The 11968-nt window shown below is 33.7% G+C and overlaps 1 non-coding gene and 1 pseudogene across 2 annotated transcripts; both read right to left on the reverse strand.

The window, feature by feature from the left end:
• Window positions 1-5565: 5565 nt before the first annotated feature.
• Window positions 5566-11734, reverse strand: LOC146950581 (callose synthase 12 pseudogene; annotated as a pseudogene). The gene is made up of 2 exons (XR_015027600.1): window positions 6328-11734; window positions 5566-6076 (listed from the first exon to the last, which is right to left on the reverse strand). The product of XR_015027600.1 is annotated as a callose synthase 12 pseudogene (transcript).
• On the reverse strand, window positions 8696-8776 carry LOC146950582 (small nucleolar RNA J33). Its single transcript, XR_015029560.1, has one exon. It is a non-coding gene; the product is annotated as a small nucleolar RNA J33 (small nucleolar RNA).
• Window positions 11735-11968: the final 234 nt, after the last annotated feature.

Consider the following 11968-nt stretch of genomic DNA (forward strand, 5'->3'; position numbering starts at 1 on the left):
CGTCTATAAGGCTTTATTATATCCTTGATGCCAAAAGTACAACATTACCAGTTGAGTGATTCATGATAAATTCTCATCAATTTTTCGGATCCACAGTGAACCCTATTTGGTTGGATCAGAATTTGGATAAATGGATCCAATTATTCTTATATAAAATTAGGGGTTTATGTTTGTCGTGTTTTGTTATGGCATTAATTCTTAATCTGTTGTGATGTTATTCAAAATCAAATATAAGCCACGTCTATAAGGCTTTATTATATCCTTGATGCCAAAAGTACAACATTACCAGTTGAGTGATTCATGATAAATTCTCATCAATTTTTCGGATCCACAGTGAACCCTATTTGGTTGGATCAGAATTTGGATAAATGGATCCAATTATTCTTATATAAAATTAGGGGTTTATGTTTGTCGTGTTTTGTTATGGCATTAATTCTTAATCTGATTGCCAGAATTGTCTCAAGGGTTTTGTGAATAACATGTTATCGTAAGCAACTTTATTTAATTGAATGAATAAACCTGAATCGTGAAAGTCTATATTTCAATTTTCGGATTTTGCAAGAGCCCTAATTTTCTTTGGAATTTTATTCAATGATCATTGAAATAGATTCAGGGCTTCTCTTAATCAATGAATCTCGATTCAAAGCCCTTTAATTTTGTTGTGTTTTGTTCTGTATCAAACAACAACCAATCGGGTTTATTTCGGGTCGTAGATACCCGTTTCTCTTTAATCCGGGCAAAGAAGAACCGTTTAAAAAATAAAAAAAAAAAATTATTTTATTTTATGCCAAATAATAATAATTATTATATTTTCTGATTATTTTGGTATAAATTTGGAATAGTTTGATGCATGTTGATATTTTATACACTATTATTTGGGGATAAATTGTATTTCTAAGATATCATATATTCTAAATTTTGTGTAATGATTTCTTATTTATATATTCTCCGCAATTGAGTCTAAAATATTTTTTTATAGAAATAACACTTGTGAAAAATATTCTTTTAAAGCGTTACGATTGTGAAAATTCTTAGACTCAATTTTGTATATTCTTGCATCAAATATTCTATATATAAATTACTATATTTTGGGATTTGTCGATACCCTCAATTATTTATTAAGTCAAGAGTAATTTGACTATTATAGCATATACATTCTTGAATTCATATTGTCTAAGCATAAAGATCCAAAGTTTACTATTTGATCATTCTTTTGGTGACATATTTAAACTAAGACACTTGTCTTTGATTCTTGTCAAAAAAAAAAAAAAAAATTGTTTTGAAGGGTCCTCGTAATATTTTATTTTCAAAATGAGTATAGTGAGTTGTATATATATGTCATTTATATTAATTGAATCTAAAATTGACATATTTCTCTTTAATATACATTATGCTTTCTGCTATACTCTCTAATCTAGACCCGTAATTTATTACTCTAAATTTTGTGATAAATACTATTAGTGTGTCTTGTCGCAATTAAGTATTTGGATCACAATTATGTTAAACTATGTATTTTTGTATATAGTAAATAATGCATTATTGCATTTTTTTTTATGCTAAAATTATAATGATGAATTAAAATTTGTACGCCTCTTTTTTGTTTATCCGTTAACTATTATTAAAACAACTTATTAAGAATGGAGGCAATTTTTGAAATATGTATCATCCTTACATCTGAATTCTTATATAAATCATATTGATTTATAATTAGAGTCTCACATATGCTTATTTATAATTGCTTATTCTCTATTGATGAATATTTTTGAGATGACTATATTATAAGATATTCTCGTTAAGTCATCAAAATTCAGTGGCTCTAAGTATAAGGATGAATGTCACACTCTGCGAGGTAAGTTGTTATTTAATTATTTTATCCTCTTGTGACTTATTGCTTATTATTGCACATATGAAGAAATTTAGTTCTTCTTCTCTTTTGTTGTGCAATTATGATATCCTATATAGAAGTGAAATCCTTTTTCAAAATATTCTAAACAGAACTCTGTTGTTATATACTATTTTCTTACTATAATGCTCCATTTTGTATTTGTGTTTTTTTTTAATTTATAGTGGGAGTATTGAAAAATTTTATTCTAAGAGTTCTTTTATGGATAAATTAGAAAACTATTTGACACACTTCTATTCCAAATAACAACTTTTGTTATTATACTACTTCATATAAAAGAAATTCTAAAGTCATGTTTATGATGTGCTAATTTAAAATATTGTTAAGCACATTTTTTTATCATTTGAATATGACCGAAGTTGAGTAAATTTAAGTATAATTGTTTATGCATGATATTATTGTATCATATTCTCTTAAGCATAAACATTATTTATTTGTATAATTGTAATCTCACCTATCGTGGGTACAATTATGCAAATTTTGTTAAATAGATTAGCATTATATTGGTAACAGTCATACCCTATCGGTGTGTTGTTATTAATATAATTGTTATTATTCAATGTACCTAAAATGTTTATACTTATGTCAATTATAATTAGAATACTCTATCAATGTTTAAATTTTGTAAGACATAAGAATGGTACATTGTGATGATATAGTTCTTACTTATTATCGTTAAGATCCTTGAATGAGATTAATATAAGTAAGTTACTTTGTTAAAAGACATGTAGAAAATTGTATAAATTTTGCAATCCAATATTATTACATTTTGAATTAAATTTCTACCTAAATGTGATTTTTATATATATATAAATATATCGGATTGCTACTATCCCTTTGTTATGTGAGTGACGGACATACCCTATCGGTGTGACGTTACTTAACATATCATTTTGTGATAGAGAAATAGTTGAATATTTTAAATAAAATATCTTTCAAACCTTTTTAATTCAACTATCATTGTCTATTCTCTATCAAGTGGGAGAATCATTGCTATGTATTGTGTAACGTGATGGACATACCCTATCGGTATGACATTACTTAACATAATCATCCTTTTGTGGGTAAGATAGTTTAACTATCATTCTTCAACAAGTGAGAAAAATTCTACATGTCAACTAACTATATCTCATAAACAAATATATTTATTTGTTTTCATATTTTAGATATGAAATAGAGACTTATATTGAGGATATTAATTATGTTATTGCTATTCTTTAATACTTATGGAATCTTATGACTATTTTCTCTTATATCCTCAATAATAATAAAATATAAGTCTTGTGTATTTCCGCTGCTTGTAACCTAATTGTTTCTCAAATTTGTGTAAGTATAATTGTACGTTTGAGTTTTGAGTGAGTTATTAAAATTGTGAACAGAGTCTTATATCCTATTTTTAGAGACTCATCTCACTCATATGATGATAAATTTTTTATATAATCATCATACTCTGTCATATAACGGTTACTATGTTTATAAAATTCTGTGGAATTTTAATTGTGAAAAGGAGATCTTGTGTTATAAAATTCTTAAATGAAAATTTACGTTCTCCTTAATTGTAAATGCAGAATATGTGGTTAACTACGAAACCCAATTCTTGATAATATCTGCCATTGATAAAATATGTATTTATGGGGTTTCATATTATCTTTGAGTTACCACTTGTGTTAATAATTCTGCTATGCTCATGTGCAAAATATGTGGTTGAGTTCATGAAACTCTATTGACTAAAATTATATAACCACTTATGTTGATGATCTTGCACTAGTAATTGAGTATCCCACTGTTGAATATTACATTATTATAATATTTTGTATCAGTGATCACTAATGAGAATTCCACTAACTCTTGTTTATATATATGTGGGATCAGTGGGAGTGTGTACACAATATTATATATTATGAGCTCAAATGAGAAATCTCACTCTTGTTTATATATATATATGTGAGATCAAGAGAAATGTGTACACAATATTATTGTTGTTATCGCCATATACTCTTGTGCACACTATAAAATATGGCATAGCTTAAGAGACTTTAAACTTTAGTCTCATTCTATTATATTGAGATATATGTTAAAATTCTATCGATCTCAATGAGCATCATAATTGGATGCTTAAGTCAATTTTGTTGGAATATGCACAATAACTTCTTGGCATGCAAATATACATTGTGTTTCTGTTTTACCAACATTCCACATTTTTGAGGTCATAAATAGTAAGTACAATGTATAATATCAATACTCCTATCGAGTATGATATTGTGTTTTTTGTGGTACTTATAATTTGAGATAATCATAAATGTTCTTTTGTTATTGACATTCTAGTGGCCACATTAATCCACATATTTTTCTTTAAACTACGTGTCTATGTTAATCCAATTTGGGGATTATTGAATTTCCTATTTTGCTTTTATGGATTTTCATAGTCACATTTTTGTAAAACTTGGATTAATTGAATGTCGTAGAACATTTATTGATTTTGACTATATGTAATTACACTCTTAATAGGCTATCCCTATAAGTAATTACTATTCGTGTACCTATGTGGATATATGACTTCTGTAATATTGAAAACTCATTGGCAGAACCACTAACCACAGACTTATATATATGAGTATTGTAACTCATAATGATTTGATCAAGTCTATGTTATTTTGGGTTAGTGGGAGTTTGTTATAGCATTTTTTAAAATGCTTGGGCTATTCTTTAGTGACATATTCCTTTTAATTCAAACGTGTCACTATAGATTCATCATTTGTTAGAAAAGTGAGTCTTTGATCTGTATGATTTGTTTTCCCTATCGGATTCAATTTCTGCAGCATTAAAGCTTACTTCTCTTTTGAATGATTAGTGCTTTGACCATACATGTAATTTTAAATTTTTTAAATTCTTTATGACAAGTGAATTTTTTTATTTTTTCAGTAATTGAGTATTGTCATCCAAGTGGGAGATTGTTGGATTAATTATTTAATTAATCAATTATGGATTGACAATAATCAATTATTATAAGTTGATGTCATAATATAAATTATGGTCTATTGTGTTAAGCACTAATTATTTGATGAATTTGAGTGATTGGGCTTTTGTTACTAAATGGACCGTGATGGGTTGGACCATTTAGATAAGCCCAATGAGAGGTCCCTGCCCTCAGCCGTTTAGCTATTTAAACGTCATCCCATTAGACGGTTAATTATTCTGAATGTCATGGTGAAAACCTAGAGCTAGACGGAATGAGGGTAGTTATCCCTCTCATAGTTGTCGGCGTTGTCTACGTTTATCCTTCATCAACCTAATTCAAAGGTACACAATTTCTTGTTCCTTCTTTTGTCATTGATGATATGCTATAATTTGTATCTAGTGATCTGGCTAAACCCTAAAACTTTCATCATATCCTTAAAAAAAAACTATTATATATTTCATCTTTCGCTCAAAATAAAACTCTTTCGTTCAAAATATTATCAACTCTTATATTTTTGTCCTCAAATTAAACTCTTTCGCTCAAAATAAAATAAAAAAACTTTCACTTTTTCATTTTCTTTTTTTACAAAATTACAATCAAACATAATGTTTTGGTGCTATTGCCATACAATATAAACAATTTTTTGTCAAAAAAATATAAACAATTTTGTCCTCTGAAAAAAAATATAAACAATTTTAAAGCGTAGTACAAATGGCATATGCTTTTGCCACGCCCCACGAGGGACACGACATACACATAATATATATTTTTTGGTCAAGTTTTTTTATGATTATTCTGTTTTATACTATAAATTGATTGATATACATATACTGATTGGTAATATTGAACATTGACACTGATGTATGGTTACATTGAAATCCACAACTTTTGTCTGATATTGAAACAAAACATGACAAAATGCAAGCCACGACATGATTTAATTGTATGCAGCTTCAACTAGTAGTCACATGGGATATGCATTGATGGAGTAATCTTTTCATTCTTCTGATTTTGAACCAAAGTTTGAGAATTGCACTCCTGGGCCCCTCAGTCCGTTCAAAGCCCTTTAGATTTATCGGATTGTAACTTCCGATCACACAAAATCTATTTGGAGTTACGACCCAATCGTTGTTTTCTGATCGGCTACTCCACATGACGCATGGAGGAATTCTCCCAAAACTTTTACAGTTTGAGGCTTTGGGCTAACTTTTGAGCTGCAGAATTATGATAAAAGATCAACTAATGGAGATAAAACTATACTAATTGCTAAACCATACTGAGGATAAAACTATTATCGTAAACGAATTGATCCAATGCCACAGCTTCTAAACCAAAAATGCAAAACAAATACCAATTGAACATATTGACAGAAAGCAGCAGCATTATATATCTCAAAAATTAAATACACAAATGCACGCATAATTAAGCAAATTTTCTTAGCTTGTGATATAAAAGAAAAGGGTACCTGAATTGAATCACATTGCTTGAAACCCAGGCAACCATGACAGCAGCATTATATATCTCAAAGATTAAAATCGCTGTGAAGAAAAATTACATCGAATCAAATTCAACTTATATAGATTTTTTTCCTGCTGTAACTATCTTGGTTATCTGAAGGCCCCTACTGAATGCTTCATTGAAGAGAATTCTGGTTTGCATTGCTTGAAACCCAGGCAACCATGACAGTACTGCAACAGGAGACATAACAATGATTCCGAATAATATATCGTATAGACGAGCCATCGAAACAACACCATGCCAAATTATGCTGCGCTGCAAAACTGGCCTAAATACTTGAGCAATCAATAACATACCCCAGCCTGTGGGAATGAATGCTAACAAACTAGTGAAAAGGTCCATGAATTTGAATTGAGTGAATTCCAACAAAGCAAGTATCACAAATATGGCAAAAACTATGACAAGTGACTGAATCAATCTGTAATAGATGTGATTTTTTGCATCATATTCATTCCTTGCATATGCTACCACCACATAAATACCAAACACGACAACGACATAAATCCATGATAGCAAGTAAACAACTATGCTGGTACTTCCTGCAGCTATGCCGAGCTGGTAGACAATACCATACTGGAAGATGAAGAAACGGAGGTCTAAAATTATCTCCATAAGCTTTCCCCAAAATCCTGTTCCCTTTAGATGATCTTGCTCTTCGTACCACCACTTTTCCCAGCTCTCTTCAGCTTTAGCAAACACACTTCCACGGAACCAAATCCAGTTCATAAAGTCTTCAAAATCGTACACAGTTTTTAACCAGTCAAAACCAGAAGGATTGAATACAAAGGGTGCCATAAACCATGATGCAACCAAAAACCAACTAGAGATGGTCATGGCTAGATAAACATATGTTTTAGTTGATACAGCACTGTGTGATGAATAAATTACTAATATTAACCCCAATTCAATTGCTTTCACAAAATGGCTACGAGCATAGAGTCTATAGTTTTCTGCAAAACTCTTGTGCTCTACAACAAAACCACGACCTGTGGCTCGATATTTTGCACCTCCGTGCAGGATAGTCCGGCCAAAGAAATGGCTACGTGTACCCATGGAGAATGTGTAGAAAACTGATGAAAGTTGGAGCTGCATTGTCAAAAAATCCCAGACAGCTTGAAGGAATCCGTGTTCGAGGGAATTCTCCACAATCATTGGAAGGGCAGTGAAAAGTCCAATTTGGACTAGGAACTGCTGATTCATTATTATACCAAGTGCTTTATTTTTATTGCTGTTATTTTCCATAGCAGCTTCAATACCACTAAGCGCAAGCAATAATCGACCCCACAGAAATGCATAAACGGTAAGAACCACCATCATTGTGTTGAAAAAGAATCCCACTGTGGTGTAGTAGAATGACAGCATCCTGAAGAAATCCAGTCTATGACCCAATCTATATACATCTCGGCTCAATACTTGCTCCCCATTTCCACTGGCAACCTTGGCTTCAAACATTGATATTTGATTCAACCCAACATCCCTTCCTTTTCCAACTTGAATGTATTCATGATGTGTGATATTACCTCCTCGAATAGTACAGTTAAAACCGGCAAAAATGTCCTCGCTTATGTTGATCACTCTAGAAGCTTTACTGATACCACCTCTAGTTATAAACCAAAACCTGTCAAACACATCAGGATGGCCATAATGCATTCGAATTTTCAAAGGGTTTGCCAAAACCCTCTGCCCTAAGGTTACAAAACTTGATTCCTGAGATGACATGAACCAAGCAAGAGAGGAAACGAAACCTGTAAATATATGTTCCCTCACTCCCAAAATAGTTGGTTTTCGAATACCATAGTAATGCTTGAATTCTTCCAAGAGATTTCGTATTTTAAGTGCCTCCTCGAAATAGTTATCCTGGTTCATATCAATAGTTTGAATTGCATCCCCGCGAGTGAATATGATGGCGTGGTTTTGATTTTCTGGCTTTCCTTCTCCAAGTTTCAAGGGACCTGGCAATTTTACACGGTATATTTCCACCTCCCTCTCCAGCTGTTGGTCATACTTAACAAGAACAGAATAATAGTCCTTCTCATTCTCATCCCTCCCTGTGCGAACCTCATCAACATAGGCAACTCTTAGGGCTTCATTGTTTTTCATTAAATTCAAAATTTCATCAGCATGAGGATCCTTTCTTGCCTTCTGAGCTCCATATATCTGACAAGCAATCACATATGTGAATTTCATTAATGCAGTTCCATAGTCATGGCCTTTGAACAAACTTACTGTACTGCTTGCTTCAGAAGATGATGACTTTTGCGAGTTGATACCGTCTGGAATATCTTGATTCGATGGAACAAGTTCACGTGAGCCTTCTGTGATCTCTACTTCTGATGCAGAATCTAGAAAAGCCAAAAGCTTGAGGGCCTTATAGTAGTACATCATTCCTCTAACAGTCCGCGATAGTGTCTGGCCTCTATAGGATGCCCACGACCTCAATTCTCTTAGTTTATCTGTCCATATCTCACGGTCTTTCATCATCCCCTCTCGCCGCATTCTCTCCATAAAATTCTTCCATTCATCTTCATATATAGTCTGCAGATAGTATAGAGTTGATATCCCATCTTCGTTCCCAGTTCTGAGCTTCTCTTTACTGTAAACCACTTCTTCACTATAATAAGGGGTTAGAACACTGAAAGCCATCATTTTCTCAACTTGAGGAGCATGGGGCATCTTCATAAAAAGTGAGTTACTGAAGAAAGCAATTCGCCGTCTAGCTTCTAGATTAATTGGAATGTTTTGCATTGAATCCCTGGAGGTAAGAATAGTATGCAAGCGTCGAATCTGCCGATAGAAGTTCTCGTTCATGGTCTCAGGGAACTGAATGGCATTCTGAAAAAGTAAAACCTGAGAAGAAGCTGGATCTTGTGGAGCCAAACCATCCTCCTTTAGCCGTTCGTTATTCCTTTTCTCCTTGAAAAAATCTCGGATAGAAATCTCATAAAGAGCCTGAAGGGTGTCCACCAATCGGTTAGAATCTTTCTTTCCATTATTTAACAATTCAAGAAGTTTTATCAACTTGCTGTGGAGCTGGGGAAGTGCAGTAGTTTTGAATACTTTGGTGAATTTCCCAATCTCAATTGAATGATCAATTTCTTGAAACATAGCAGTCACAATAGAATGTTCTTCACTATCAGGTCTGATAATCTGTCGAAACAGGTGTTTGATACAGTCATATGCTTCAACCACAGCGCATCTCCTGAACTCGTACTTACATATCTTTCTCCAAAGCCTCCTATCGTGAGAATCAACTAGTTCTTTGGCCTCGCTTAATGCCAGTAGCAACTCATTGCAGAGAAGAAAACACGGCCAACGAATAACCCTAACATTCCAAGCGTTGTTTGGCAGCTCCAGCAGCTCAACCTCTTTATCAGAAATGATATCCTCCTCTCTAAAGGACATAATTATCTCGTTCCATAACAAAGCAAATTTCTTGGCATCAGCCTGATTAGACTCGAGCTTCTTAAAAGGATGACCAAGTCCATACCTGAGCTTCATCCTATGAATTACATCCCTAAGCTTGCTCCTTAATGTCCCCCTTGCATTCAACAACTGCTCTTCTGGCATTAAATTAAAAAGAGCAGCAGTGGCGAAAAACTGAAACCTCAACTTCAGCTGTTGCATACCTCGAATCTCGCCCAAATGTGCAAACAAACCCACTGTTGCTCCAACCAAAGACGAATATATCGAATACCATATCTGAATATCCATCAGGTAAATCAAAACAACCGGAACCCACAGTAGCCCAATAGCAAAAATGCTATGACCTTTTTGAAAAAACTCATGCCAATGATAATCAATATTCTTAAGATCCAATACTGCTCTTGATGGAGCAATCATAGGTTTAATCTGTAAAAAGTAACTGAAACTAAATTTTGAAACCAACACCACAACCCAAAACAAAGTATACTTAACACTATCAACAAGACCTTGTCTCAATCCACGACCAACATAAATTCTCCTCTGAAACCACCATGTGAACATATAAATAATCCTCCAATTTCTTTTCTCCATAAAATTTCTAATCCAAGGTAGTATAAAAAGTGCCAAAGCAAGAAGCTCCGGAACAACAAAAAGAAAACAAACTTTAAGAAAAATTATCAACCTCTTATTAGCTTCCACAGACCATTCTTTATCATGTTTCCTCTGCGACCATGTCTTCGAATAAAAGTAAGAAAAAACAACGACCCACCCTGCAGCAACGATACTTTTCAAAACCATCCTAACTCCAAGCAACTTCGTCTCCCTCGAAACCAACCTCCATTGCATAACTATATCAAGCAAAGATTGAAAAAACCTCAAACCACTCCACGTAAAAACAACCGTTAAAAGCAGAACCTGCAAATCGCGTTCCTCCATCACCGCACGCCAAGGATAAGCTCTATCATTCCAACCAACAATAATCGCCACTTGCAGAAACAAAATCAACATCACCCAAAGCCTATCAAAACTCCTAAACAAGTTCCAAAACGACCTCCGTTCAACAAAACCCGTCTTCCCAACACGATTTCCATCGAAAAAACTACTCCCAATATCAATAGGCCATTTCAATTTCTCAAAACACCTCTTTCTCCAAAAATACTCATTTATATCATCATAATTTCTCCATCTCGTATGTGGTTCCGTTCCATTACCACTCCTAATCTCAGCCTCAAACTTCACCATTTTATAAATCGGCTTCACAACATCGTTTAAAAAACCATATTGCGAATGAAAGAACGGTTCATAATCATAATGGTCGTTGTTTTTCTTACTCCGCAAGATTTTGTTTAAATCATTTGCCATATGATGAAAAATATAGCAAATACATTCAGGAATAAAACGTAAATTCGCAGATTCTCCCCAAATGAGAAGATAAAGAGAAACATACAGAATCTCACAACGATGATCAGAGTTATTATTTTTGAGATCAGGAAGCCAGACACTTGACTTGACATGCAAGTAACTACACCAGGAGGTGTAATTACGCAGCAGATTCTTCCGGAACGAGCGGATTACAGAGGCATCGAGGGAATCAATGTTGTCTGGTGGAGGATTGAGACGCATCTGAGCATTGGCAAGATGGAGAAGAACATGTTCTCGTTGGTTGCGGACATTGTTTGTCTGGAAGCCAAAAAAGAGGGCTAGCCAATCTAGGAGGTCGTAGTGAGGTTGCCATTGGGGAGGAAGGTGGAGGTCACCGACGGTATTGAGGGCGGAGAAGGCAGCACGGATTTCGGGGAAACGAAGGGAGGGGTGGTCAGTGGTGAGGGAGTTGTGGAGTGGGAGGATGTTGTAGGGCTCGGCCGCGACGGAGGTGGTGCGAGTGGGTGGCATGTCATTGGAGTTGGGAAGAGAGAGTGTGACTGTGTGTGGAGTTTTGTTATGATTCTGTTGTTAGTTAGTTAGTTAGAAAGAGAAGAATGAGAAGTGGTCTTGTGAGTGTAACGGTCATCGCGGGAAATGATAGACAAAAAAACGTGCGTTACTTAACACGTGTATCTACATGTTTATGTCTAAGTTATAGTATTATTTTTCTTAAAAGATCCTTTGGGTGATGTTTCTCTCCATTTATAAAAGTAAGAGTAAATGGAGATTGTCATTACGAT

Source organism: Medicago sativa, chromosome 2, assembly GCF_051527215.1.
Source record: "Medicago sativa cultivar Bolivia chromosome 2, Bolivia_mono, whole genome shotgun sequence".
Taxonomy (NCBI): domain Eukaryota; kingdom Viridiplantae; phylum Streptophyta; class Magnoliopsida; order Fabales; family Fabaceae; genus Medicago; species Medicago sativa.